The sequence below is a fragment of the Pristiophorus japonicus genome, chromosome 3, assembly GCF_044704955.1.
Source record: "Pristiophorus japonicus isolate sPriJap1 chromosome 3, sPriJap1.hap1, whole genome shotgun sequence".
Lineage (NCBI taxonomy): Eukaryota > Metazoa > Chordata > Chondrichthyes > Pristiophoridae > Pristiophorus > Pristiophorus japonicus.
Window position 1 is genome coordinate 306,457,061 of NC_091979.1, and position 12,184 is coordinate 306,469,244.

At 48.3% G+C, this 12,184-nt stretch overlaps 1 non-coding gene across 1 annotated transcript; it reads right to left on the bottom strand.

Annotated features, from left to right (window-relative positions):
- Positions 1 to 8,855: 8,855 nt before the first annotated feature.
- On the bottom strand, positions 8,856 to 9,019 carry LOC139260672 (U1 spliceosomal RNA). The gene has a single exon (XR_011592848.1). It is a non-coding gene; the product is annotated as a U1 spliceosomal RNA (small nuclear RNA).
- Between the last annotated feature and the right edge of the window lie 3,165 nt (positions 9,020 to 12,184).

Here is a 12,184-nt window from a genome sequence, read left to right on the forward strand (position 1 = left end):
CTGCTCTGGCCGTGCAGGTGACCCAGTCCCTGGGTTCTGAGACGGGAGATGTGAGCAAGGCTTCTGCTCCATTACACTTGCACCGGCACAGTGTAACTCCCTGAAATTCGGGCCTGTAGAATTTAAAGGGAGCCTGCAGACTACAGCTGAATGTGTAGGAGGAATCTGTAATGCACTTACTTGAATCAGTAGGGGTGCAATTGGGTGGTATTGCAAAATCCACAATAGCGAATCGGCAGCCCGTTTTATAACCCACCCAATTAATCTTCCACTGACTTCAATGGAAAAGAAACTCGTGTGTGCATAAAATGAGCTGCTGATTCGCGATCGGGCGTTTTGTGCTGGCACCCAAGACCTATTTCAACTCCAGCGGGCCTATGACCTTTTGCCAGCACTAGAAGATTAGCTCGCATTGTCATAAAACATGTGGGCTATCTCTCTCTCTCTCTCTCTCTCTCTAGTTCTTCGAACTTCCAGGTTGTGTCAGCTGGGACATCTCACAATCTGAAACGTCTCTGTCATAACAAATATGCCTGCTTGAGAGTTTTTATCGGATTAAACCCGCACCAAGCACTATAAGATGTTTCACAAGATTGTAATCAGATGAATTCTAAGAGCAGGAGGCTCAGACTTAGGGATTCGACTCCCAGAACTTCTTGGCAGGAATAATTTATTTTCACATTGAGAAGCCTAAAGTCCTTAATCTTAATAATAATGCAGGTGCAACGCCGCGAATCTGAAATTCTGCAAACCGGAATCCAGAATCATTGTTAAAAAAACGGACTTTTTTGAGGCGGCCAAGATGGCAGCATCAGGCAGCGAGGGACGAGGAAACTGGTAAAAAGCGCAGTGCCGGGGGGCCGCGGGTGGTGTGAATCGGCGGGCAGCGAGGAGCGGCATGAATCGGCGGGCGATGAGGTCAGAAATCCGTCCAATCCCGAAATCCAGCACGGATTAGGCCCGAGGATTCCGGATTTCAGATGGTTTATTTTCTTGTCTGAAATCCGGCAAAATCCAGAAACCGGCACGGACTCGGTTCCGAGGATTCCGGATTTCGGATGTTGTACCTGTACTGATGCAGCGTCAAAAATCCACAGTTCCGGAATCCGGACTCCGGACCGATCAGTGGCAGGGTAGTCCATAATCCGTAAAATGTTCCAGAATCCGGACCTGCCAACCTCGGGAGTCCGCCGCTGCCCGACTTCGGGCCTCACCTCACCGCCGCTGCCCTTACCTCAGGGCCTCCTCGCCGGCCTGCCCAAATACCTTCTCCGCGATGGGACCGGCCCGCCTGAACATTACCTGCCCGACGACCTCATCTAGGGGGCCTGCGGCCCAAACAGATCCTTTCTGACATTCCGAAATCCGGAAATACCTGAACCTGGGCTCGGGCGTTTCCGGGTTCGTGATGTCAGAAAGACATCTGGAACGGCCTTGATCCCGGGGGTTCCGCATTCTCGACGCTGCACCTGTACTAACATAAACCGTGGGTTTTGACAGTGTTTTCCGGGAGGAATCCCAACCCTCTTCATTCTTCCTGTAATTTATGGATGACTGAATTCTTTGTTGCCATGGCAAGTATTTCCACCTCACAATGGCAAAAGGCAAATTGTTTACTGAAGTTTGGGCATGAGCAGTGAATGAAGCTGCTGTGGGAAAGAGAAAAAAACAGAAAAAAGAAATAAATCAGCCCGTAAGTGTGACCCCGAGCTTCCGGTCGCCTGTCACTTTAATTCTCCGCTCCACTCCCACTCTGACCTCTCCGTCCTCGGCCTCCTACACTGTTCCAACGAAGCTCATCGCAAGCTCGAGGAACAGCACCTCATCTTTTGTTTAGGCACTTTACAGCCTTCTGGACTCAACATCCAGTTCAACAATTTCAAACCATAATCTCTGCCCATATATTTTTATTTATTTCATTTCTGTTTTTTTTACTTTCCTACAGCAGCTGTTGATGATTCTGCCATCTCCATTTACACCCTATCTAGACTCATCTTTTGTTTCTTAACTTGTCCCATTACCATCTCCTTTTGCCTTGCACCTTTTGGCTCTTAAATCCCTCTGCCTTCCACCCTATCACAGGCCTTCCCTTTTGTTCTTTCCTCCCCTCCCCTCTTTCCCTGCCCCTACACTGTTGCATGACTAACTTCTTCCAGTTCTGACGAAGGACCATTGACCTGAAACGTGAGCTCTGTTTCTCTCCCCACAGAACATGCCTGACCTGCTGACTATTTCCAACATTGTCTGTTTTATTTCAGGTTCCAGCATCTGCGGTATTTTGCTACTTTGTGCACGCAGATCTTGCTTCCCCTTACCATAACCCGACTCTCGGGTCTTTCTGCTTTCAGATAATCAACAAGCACCCGAGCAGCCTGTCCCCGAGGCGATGCGCGAGAGCGAGTGGGGGGGAGATGAAGAAGAAGAAAAAAAAACACAGCGTATCACTGCACCTCTCACTCGCAGACACCAGGTCAGAATCTGGCGTTGCATGCACTTTACAGGCTAGTGTAGAAGTGGATCTACGCAGCATGAGGCACGACTGGGCTGCAGCAAAAGCAGGGGGAAACATAGAAAATAGGTGCAGGAGTAGGCCATTCGGCCCTTCGAGCCTGCACCACCATTCAATATGATCATGGCTGATCATGCAACTTCAGTACCCCACTCCTGCTTTCTCTCCATACCCCCCCGATCCTTTTAGCCGTAAGGGCCACATCTAACTCGCTTTTGAATATATCCAACGAAGTGGCCTCAACAACTTTCTGTGGGAGAGAATTCCACAGGTTCACAATTCTCTGTGTGAAGAAGTTGCTCCTCATCTCAGTCCTAAATGGCTTACCTCTTATCCTTAGACTGTGACCACTTGGTTCTGGACTCCCCCAACATCGGGAACATTCTTCCTGCAGCTAACCTGTCCAGTCCCGTCATCATTTTATATGTTTCTATGAGATCCCCTCTCATTCTTCTAAATTCCAATGAATATAAGCCTAGTCAATCCAGTCTTTCTTCAGATGTCAGGGTAGCGCAGGGACCAGCTCCCCGGAGGGCAAGTTCTGTTGCACAGGACTCAGATAAAACCTCAATTAGGCAGCCTTCCGAAGAAGGGTGATTGGCATCTACACCGAATTGTTCGCCTGCCAGAGAGCCACTTGTTGAGGAGCATGGACGAGTCCGCCTCCAACATTACATGGGGCTTTGCGCAGACCTTGAAGCCCAGGATTTCCAGGCTGGAAATTATGGAAGATTCCTGAAGAGACCTAGACATGATGGTGCGATGGGCGATGTCGTGGCTGCCATTGCAGTACAAGCAGAAGTAACCCAATGTCTTAGTGCTGCAGACCGCTCTTGTGCAATCCCAGCTTACTGCCACCCAAACTCTGACTGATGTTACCATGGCTGGGCTTACCATTGACATCTGGAGCTTGCAGGGTGCAACAGCAGGCCAGTAATCTGTGCTCCAATACATTGCTAGGAATGCCCTGGGGGAATGAGAGTGGGTCCGGGGAGCAGGACCTTGCTGTCCTCTCTCAGGATGATGGCATTCCTGTTGCCCTTGTCGTTGCCTGCCAGCCAGCCAGCCTAGACTGCTGCCGCCCCTGCCGAGATGGTTCAGTCTGCAGCCGGTCCTCCTAGGCCCAGACCTGCTCAAGGTCATCTGAAGTCTCCCTCATGGAAACTCAGCAGCCTTCCGTCAGCCATGCTGCAGCCAATGAGGAAGCACTTTGTAGAAACACCAGGACAAGACAAAAGCACATAGCTCAGATGAATACGTGGCTTGATGAGTGGTGCAGAAGGGAGGGATTCAAATTTCTGGGGGAGGTGGGACTAGTACAAACCGGACGGTCTGCACCTGGACAGGACCATAATCAATGTCCTAGAGGGAGTATTTGCTAGTGTTGTTGGGGAGGGGTTGAACTAATATGGCAGGGGGATGGGAACCTATGCAGGGAAACAGAGGGAAGTAGAATGGAGGCAGAAGCAAAAGATAGAAAGAAGAAAAGTAAAAGTGGTGGGCAGAGAAACCCAAGGCAAAAAGCAAAAAGGGCCACATTACAGCAAAATTCTAAAGGGGCAAAGTGTGTTAAAAAGACAAACCTGAAGGCTCTGTGCCTCAATGCGAGGAGTATTCGTAATAACATGGACGAATTAACTGTGCAGGCAGCAAGTAACAAATTTAATATAATTGGCATCACGGAGACATGGCTCCAGAGTGACCAAGGCTGGGAACTCAACATCCAGGGATATTCAACATTCAGGAAGGATGGACAGAAAGGAAAAGGAGGTGGGGTGGCGTTGCTGGTTAAAGAGGAAATGAATGCAATAGTAAGGAGGGACATTAGCGGGGATGATGTGGAATCGGTATGGGTGGAGCTACGGAAAACCAAAGGGCAGAAAACGCTAGTGGGAGCTGTGTACAGGCCACCAAATAGTAGTAGTGAGGTTGGGGACAGAATCAAACAAGAAATTAGGGATGCGGGCAATAAAGGTTACAGCAGTTATCATGGGCAACTTTAATCTACATATTGATTGGGCTAACCAAACTGGTAGCAATGCAGTGGAGGAGGATTTCCTGGAGTGTATTAGGGATGGTTTTCCAGACCAATATGTCGAGGAACCAACTAGGGAGCTGGCCATCCTAGACTGGGTGATGTGTAATGAGAAAGGACTAATTAGCAATCTTGTTGTGCGAGGCCCCTTGAGGAAGAGTGACCATAATATGGTAGAATTCTTTATTAAGATGGAGAGTGACACAGTTAATTCAGAGATTAGGGTTCTGAACTTAAGGAAAGGTAACTTCGATGGTATGAGACGTGAATTGGCTAGAATAGACTTGCAAAGGATACTTAAAGGGTTGACGGTGGATAGGCAATGGCAAACATTTAAAAATCACATGGATGAACTTCAACAATTGTACACCCCTGTCTGGAGTAAAAATAAAATGAGGAAGGTGGCTCAACTGTGGCTAACAAGGGAAATTAAGGATAGTGTTAAATTCAAGGAAGAGGCATATAAATTGTCCAGAAAATGCAGCAAACCTGAGGACTGGGAGAATTTTATAATTCAGCAGAGGAGGACAAAGGGTTCAATTAGGAAGGGGAAAATAGAGTATGAGAGAAAACTTGCTGGGAACATAAAAACTGACTGCAAAAACTTCTATAGATATGTGAAGAGAAAAAGATTAGTGAAGACAAGTCCCTTGCAGTCAGAGTCAGGTAAATTTATAATGGGGAACAAAGAAATGGCAGACCAGTTGAACAAATACTTTGGTTCTGTCTTCACGAAGGAAGACACAAATAACCTTCCGGAAATACTAGGGGACCGAGGGTCTAGTGAGAAGGAGGAACTGAAGGAAATCCTTATTAGGTGGGAAATTGTGTTAGGACTGGAGGGTAGCAAATGTAACACCATTTTTTAAGAAAGGAGGGAGAGAGAAAATTGGTAATTATAAACTGGTTAGCCTGACATCAGCAGTGGGGTAAAGGTTGGAATCAATTGTTAAAGATGAATTAGCAGCGCATTTGGAAAGCAGTGACAGGATCGGTCCAAGTCAGCATGGATTTATGAAAGAGGAATCATGCTTGACAAATCTTCTAGAATTTTTTGAGGATGTAACTAGTAGAGTGAACAAGGGAGAACCAGTGGATGTGGTGTATTTGGACTTTCAAAAGGCTTTTGACAAGGTGCCACACAAGAGATTAGTATGCAAAATTAAAGTACATGATATTGGGGGTTAGGTACTGACGTGGATAGAGAACTGGTTGGCAGACAGGAAGCAGAGAGTTGGGATAACCGGGTCCTTTTCAGAATGACTAGTGGGGTGCTGCAGGGCTCAGTGCTGGGACCCCAGCTATTTACAATATACATTAATGATTTAGATGAAGGAATTGAGTGTAATATCTCCAAGTTTGCAGATGGCACTAAGCTGGGTGGCAGTGTGAGCTGTGAGGAGGACGCTAAGAGGCTGCAGGGGGACTTGGACAGGTTAGGTGAGTGGGCAAATGCATGGCAGATGCAGTATAATGTGGATAAATGTAAGGTTATCCACTTTGGTGGCAAAAACACAAAGGCAGAATATTATCTGAATGGTGGCAGATTAGGAAAAGGGGAGGTGCAACGAGACCTGGGTGTCATGGTACATCAGTCATTGAAAGTTGGCATGCAGGTACAGCAGGCAGTGAAGGCAGCAAATGGTACGGGATTTGAGTATAGGAACAGGGAGGTCTTACTGCAGTTGTACAGGACCTTGGTGAGGCCTCACCTTGAATATTGTGTTCAGTTTTGGTCTCCTAATCTGAGGAAGGACGTTCTTGCTATTGAGGGAGTACAGCGAAGGTTCACTGGACTGATTCCCGGAATGGCAGGACTGACATATGAGGAGAGACTGGATCGACTGGGCCTGTATTCACTGGAGTTTAGAAGGATGAGAGGGGATCTCATAGAAACATATACAATTCTGACGGGACTGGACAGGTTAGATGCAGGAAGAATGTTCCCGATGTTGGGGAAGTCCAGAACCAGGGGACACAGTCTAAGGATAAGGGGTAAGCCATTTAGGCCTGAGATGAGGAGAAACTTCTTCACTCAGAGAGTTGTTAACCTGTGGAATTCCCTACCACAGAGAGTTGTTGATGCCAGTTCATTGGATATATTCAAGAGGGAGTTAGATATGGCCTTTACGACTAAAGAGATCAAGAGGTATGGAGAGAAAGCAGGAAAGGGGTACTGAGGTGAATGATCAGCCATGATCTTATTGAATGGTAGTGCAGGCTCGAAGGGCTGAATGGCCTACTCCTGCACCTATTTTCTACGTTTCTATGTTTATATAAGAAATAGGAGCAGGAGTAGGCCAAATGGTCCCTCGAGCCTGCTCCACCATTTAATACGATCACAGCTGATCCGATCATGGTCTCAGGTCCACTTCCCTGTCCGCTCTCCATAACCCCTTATTCCCTTATCGCATAAGAAACTATCTATTTCTGTCTCAAATTTATTCAACGTTCCAGTTTCCACAGTTCTCTGAGGCAGCAAATTCCACAGGTCCACAACCCTCTGAGAATAAATTTCTCCTCATCTGTTTTAAATAGGCAGCCCCTTATTCTAAGATTATGCCCTCTAGTTCGAGTCTCCCCCATCAGTGGAAACATCCTCTCTGCACCCACCTTGTTAAGCCCCCTCATAATCTTATATGTTTTGATAAGATCACCTCTCATTCTTCTGAATTCCAATGAGTAGGGAGGCCTAAGCTACTCAACCTTTCATCATAAGTCAACCCTCCCACCTCCGGAATCAACCATGAATTTTCTCTGAAATGCCTCCATAGCAAGTATATCCTTTCGTAAATATGGAAACCAAAACTGCACGCAGTATTCCAGGTGTGGCCTCACCAATGCCCTGTATAACTGTAGCAAGACTTCCCTGCTTTTATACTCCATCCCCTTTGCAATAAAGACCAAGATTCCATTGGCCTTCCTGATCACTTGCTGTACCTGCATATTAACCTTTTGTGTTTCATGCACAAATACCCCCAGGTCCCGCTGTACTACAGCACTTTGCAATCTTTCTCCATTTAAATAATAACTTGTACTTCGATTTTTTTTTTCTGCCAAAATATATGACCTCACACTTTCCAACATTATACTCCGTCTGCCAAATTTTTGCCCACTCACTTAGTCTGTCTATGTCCTTTTGCAGATGTTTTGTGTTCTCCTCACACATTGCTTTTCCTCCCATCTTTGTATCGTCAGCAAACTTGGTTACGTTACACTCAGTCCCTTCTTCCAAGTCGTTAATATTGATTGTAAATAGTTGGTGTTATGTATATAAACCATGTCTAACCACCAGAGGGCTTATCCCCAGAGTTCCAAGGGATCCCACAATCCCTTGGGAGCACCTGTATCTAAGGAGGCCTCACAGGCTTGAGAGGCACTCTGAGATCTGTAATAAAGGACTACGGTCACACTTACTTTGAGCTTGCAGTATCTAGTCTGACTCCTTATCCAAGACATAACAGTTGGGGTCCCAGGACTGAAACCTGCGGCACCCCACTAGTTACTGATTGCCAACCCGAGAATGAACCATTTATCCCGAGTCTCTGTTTTCTGTTCGTTAGCCAATCCTCTATCCATGCTAATATATTACCCCCAACCCCATGAACTTTTATCTTGTGCAGTATCCTTTTATATGGCACCTTCAAATGCCTTCTGGAAGTCCAAATAGACCACATCCACTGGTTCCCGTTTATCCACCCTGTTTGTTACATCCTCAAAGAATTCCAGCAAATTTGTCAAACATGACTTCCCCTTCATAAATCCATGCTGACTCTGCCTGACCGAATTTTGCTTTTCCAAATGTCCTGCTACTGCTTCTTTAATAATGGACTCCAACATTTTCCCAACCACAGATGTTAGGCTAACTAGTCTATAGTTAGCCTAAGATAAAGGTACACGGAGTCAGAGGAAATGTATAAGCATGGATCGAGAATTGGCTGGCTAACAGAAAGCAGAGAGTCGGGATAAATGGGTCCTTTTCGGGTTGGAAATCGGTGGTTAGTGGTGTGCACAGGGATCGGTGACATAGATGACCTGGAAGAGGGGACAGAGTGTAGTGTAACAAAATTTGCAGATGACACAAAGATTAGTGGGAAAACGGGTTGTGTAGAGGGCACAGAGAGGCTGCAAAGAGATTTTGATAGGTTAAGCGAATGGGCTAAGGTTTGGAATACAATGTCAGAAAATGTGAGGTCATCCACCTTGGAAAAAAAAACAGTAAAAGGGAATATTATTTGAATGGGGAGAAATTACAACATGCTGCGGTGCAGAGGGACCTGGGGGTCCTTGTGCATGAAACTCTTTTGGAGTCAGGGGAGAGCGCGTACGCAGTACCCCACTACCACAAATTTTGCAGTCGAGTATCCCTCATTTGGGGACATCGCAGGCGTCAGCACACCCGAAGTGCAATGGGCTAGCCTCGTCCTGGGAAAACCACCTTCTTTATCATGGTTACTCTCCAGCCAGGTAAGTATCCCAAAAAGTTAGTTTGCAGGTGCAGCAGGTAATCAGGAAGGCGAATGGAATGTTGGCCTTCATTGCGAGAGGGATGGAGTACAAAAGCAGGGAGGTCCTGCTGCAACTGTATAGGGTATTGGTGAGGCCGCACCTGGAGTATTGCGTGCAGTTTTGGTCACCTTACTTAAGGAAGGATATACTAGCTTTGGAGGGGGTACAGAGATGATTCACGAGGCTGATTCCGGAGATGAGGGGGTTGCCTTATGATGATAGATTGAGTAGACTGGGTCTTTACTCATTGGAGTTCAGAAGGATGAGGGGCGATCTTATAGAAACATTTAAAATAATGAAAGGGATAGACAAGATAGAGGCAGAAAGGTTGTTTCCACTGGTCGGGGAGGCTAGAACTAGGGGGCACAGCCTCAAAATACGGGGGAGCCAATTTAAAACCGAGTTGAGAAGGAATTTCTTCTCCCAGAGGGTTGTGAATCTGTGGAATTCTCTGCCCAAGGAAGCAGTTGAGGCTAGCTCATTGAATGTATTCAAATCACAGATAGATAGATTTTTAACCAATAAGGGAATTAAGGGTTATGGGGAGTGGGCGGGTAAGTGGAGCTGAGTCCACGGCCAGATCAGCCATGATCTTTTTGAATGGCGGAGCAGGCTCGAGGGGCTCGATGGCCTACTCCTGTTCCTAATTCTTATGTTATGTTCTTATGTTCCTGCATTTTGTCTGACTCCTTTTTTAAATAGGGCGTTACATTTGCAGTTTTCCAATCTGCTGGGACCTCCCCAGAATCCAGGGAATTTTGGTAAATTACAACCAATGCATACACTATCCCTGCTGCTCATTCTCTTAAGACCCTAGGATGCAAGTCATCAGGTCCAGGGGATTTATCTGCCTTTAGTCCCATTATCTTACTGAGGACCACCTTCTTAGTGATTGTGCTAAGACAGCGCACCCGAACAACAGGTACTAAAGATTTGCACAAGGGTGATTAGTTCATATCATAGGTGTAAATATGTGTGAATTGATTTTGGATAAATTTCTTCATTTTGTTTGGAATCTTTTGTGGTGGCTCTCAATGTAGCTTTGTGTCCAGAAGGATGCTGTAATAATCTATGACAGAGAGATTTTATGATGGGGATGTGGTGAGAAATGGGGACCTGGGGTTTCATTCATTCCAATTGGAGTCTGATGAGGGTTAACAGACAGCCCATCCAAAGGGGGATTGGCTGCCTGCCTGCATCCTCCCTCCCTCCACGGTCTCTTCCTCTAGCTCCTCTTCCTCCCCCCCATCTCTCCTGCCCCATCTCTCTCCCCCCATCTCTCTCCCCCCTCCTCTCCCCCTCATCTCTCCACCCTCCTCTCCCCCCTCCTCTCCCCTCTCCTCTCCCCCTTCCTCTCCCCCTTCCTCTCCCCTTCCTCTTCCTCCCCCTGATCCTCTTCCTCCCCCTCATCTTCTTTCTCTTCCTCCTCTCCCTCCCTCCTCTCTATCCCTCCCTCCCTCCTCTCCATCCCTCCCTCTCTCCTCTGCCTCCTCCACTCACTCCTCCTCTCTGTCCTACACTCCCTCCTCCTCCCCCTCCTCCTCCCCCCTCCTCTTCCCCCTCCTCTCCTCTCTCCCACTCCTCTCCTCTCTCCTCTCTTCTCCCCCATCATCCCTCTTTCCCCCACCCCTCTTTCCCCCACTCCTCTATCCACCCTCATCTTCTTTCACCCCCCCTCACCCCTCACCCACTCACCCACCACACCCCCTCACACTCCCCCTCCCCCTCTCTCACCCTACTCCACTCACCCTCCCCCTCACACCCTCCCCCTCATCCACATCCCTCCTCACCCTCACCCCATCATACTCACACCCTCCCCTCACCCTCATCCCCTCACACACATCCTCCCCCTTACCCTCACTCCCCTTACCCTCACCCCCCCTTACCCTCATCCCCCTCATCCTCATCTCCCTCATCCTCAGACCCCTCACCCTCACCTCCACCCCTCCCTCACTCACCCCCCTCACCTTCACCCTCCCTTATCCTCACCCTCCTCCCCTCTCACCCTCACCCTCTCACCCTCCTCCCCTCCTCCCCTCTCACCCTCCTCCCCTCTCACCCTCCTCCCCTCTCACCCTCTTACCCTCTCCCCCTCTCACCCTCCACACCCTCTCCCCCTCTCACCCTCCACCTCCTCTCGCCCTCCTCTCCCCTCACCCCCCCCTTCCCTCTCACCCTCCTCCGCTCTCACCCCCCCTCCCACACACCCCCTCCCCCCCTCACGCTGCCCCCCTCATCATCATCCCACCTCCCTCCTCTCCTGAGGTGATCCCACATTCCAAGGTGGCAATGGCTGGGCCCTCATGATTGCCAAGTTGTGGAGCATGCAGCAAACCAAAACAAAATGGGACACCCACTCTGGCGAGTTCTGGAGGGCTCCTCCTGATGAGTCAAGGCAGCAGAACCGTGGCTTTGGTAGCCCGATGGTCTGATTGATATTCCTGGTGGAAGCATGGCTCTCATTACATGAGTGCTGAGCCCGAGTGGTGGGGTTGCAGATGGGAGTCATGAGGCTGGTGCAGAGTGAATAGCCCTTGTCTCTGAGCAGCCATCCTCGAGTTTGATGTGGTGGCTGGAAAATTGCTGGCACACCGGACTGATACAGGATCGCAGGCATTGATAATCAGGAAGCACTGGATGTGGTAGCACACCAATCGCACATTGAGTGGTAGCCTTTGCGGTTTCAGAATATCTCGGGATTGTTATATGGTGCCCGCAAAATCACATATGTGCAGTCGATGGCGCCCTGCACCATGGGGATCCCCGCTATCCTGACAATGCCACACGTGTGCTCCTCCTGCCTCTCTGCTCAGAGAGAAGCGAACGTCATCCCTTCTCATAGAAAAATGGAAAATGGATGCAGGAGTAGGCCATTTGGCCCTTCGAGCCTGCACCACCATTCAATATGATCATGGCTGATCATGCAACTTCAGTACCACACTCCTGCTTTCTCTCCATACCCCTTGTTCCCTTTAGCCGTAAGGGCCACATCTAACTCCTTTTTGAATATATCTAATGAACTGGCCTCAACAACTTTCTGTGGTACAGAATTCCACAGGTTTACAATTCTCTGAGTGAAAAAGTTTCTCCTCATCTTGGTCCTAAATGGCTTACCCCTTATCCTCAGACTG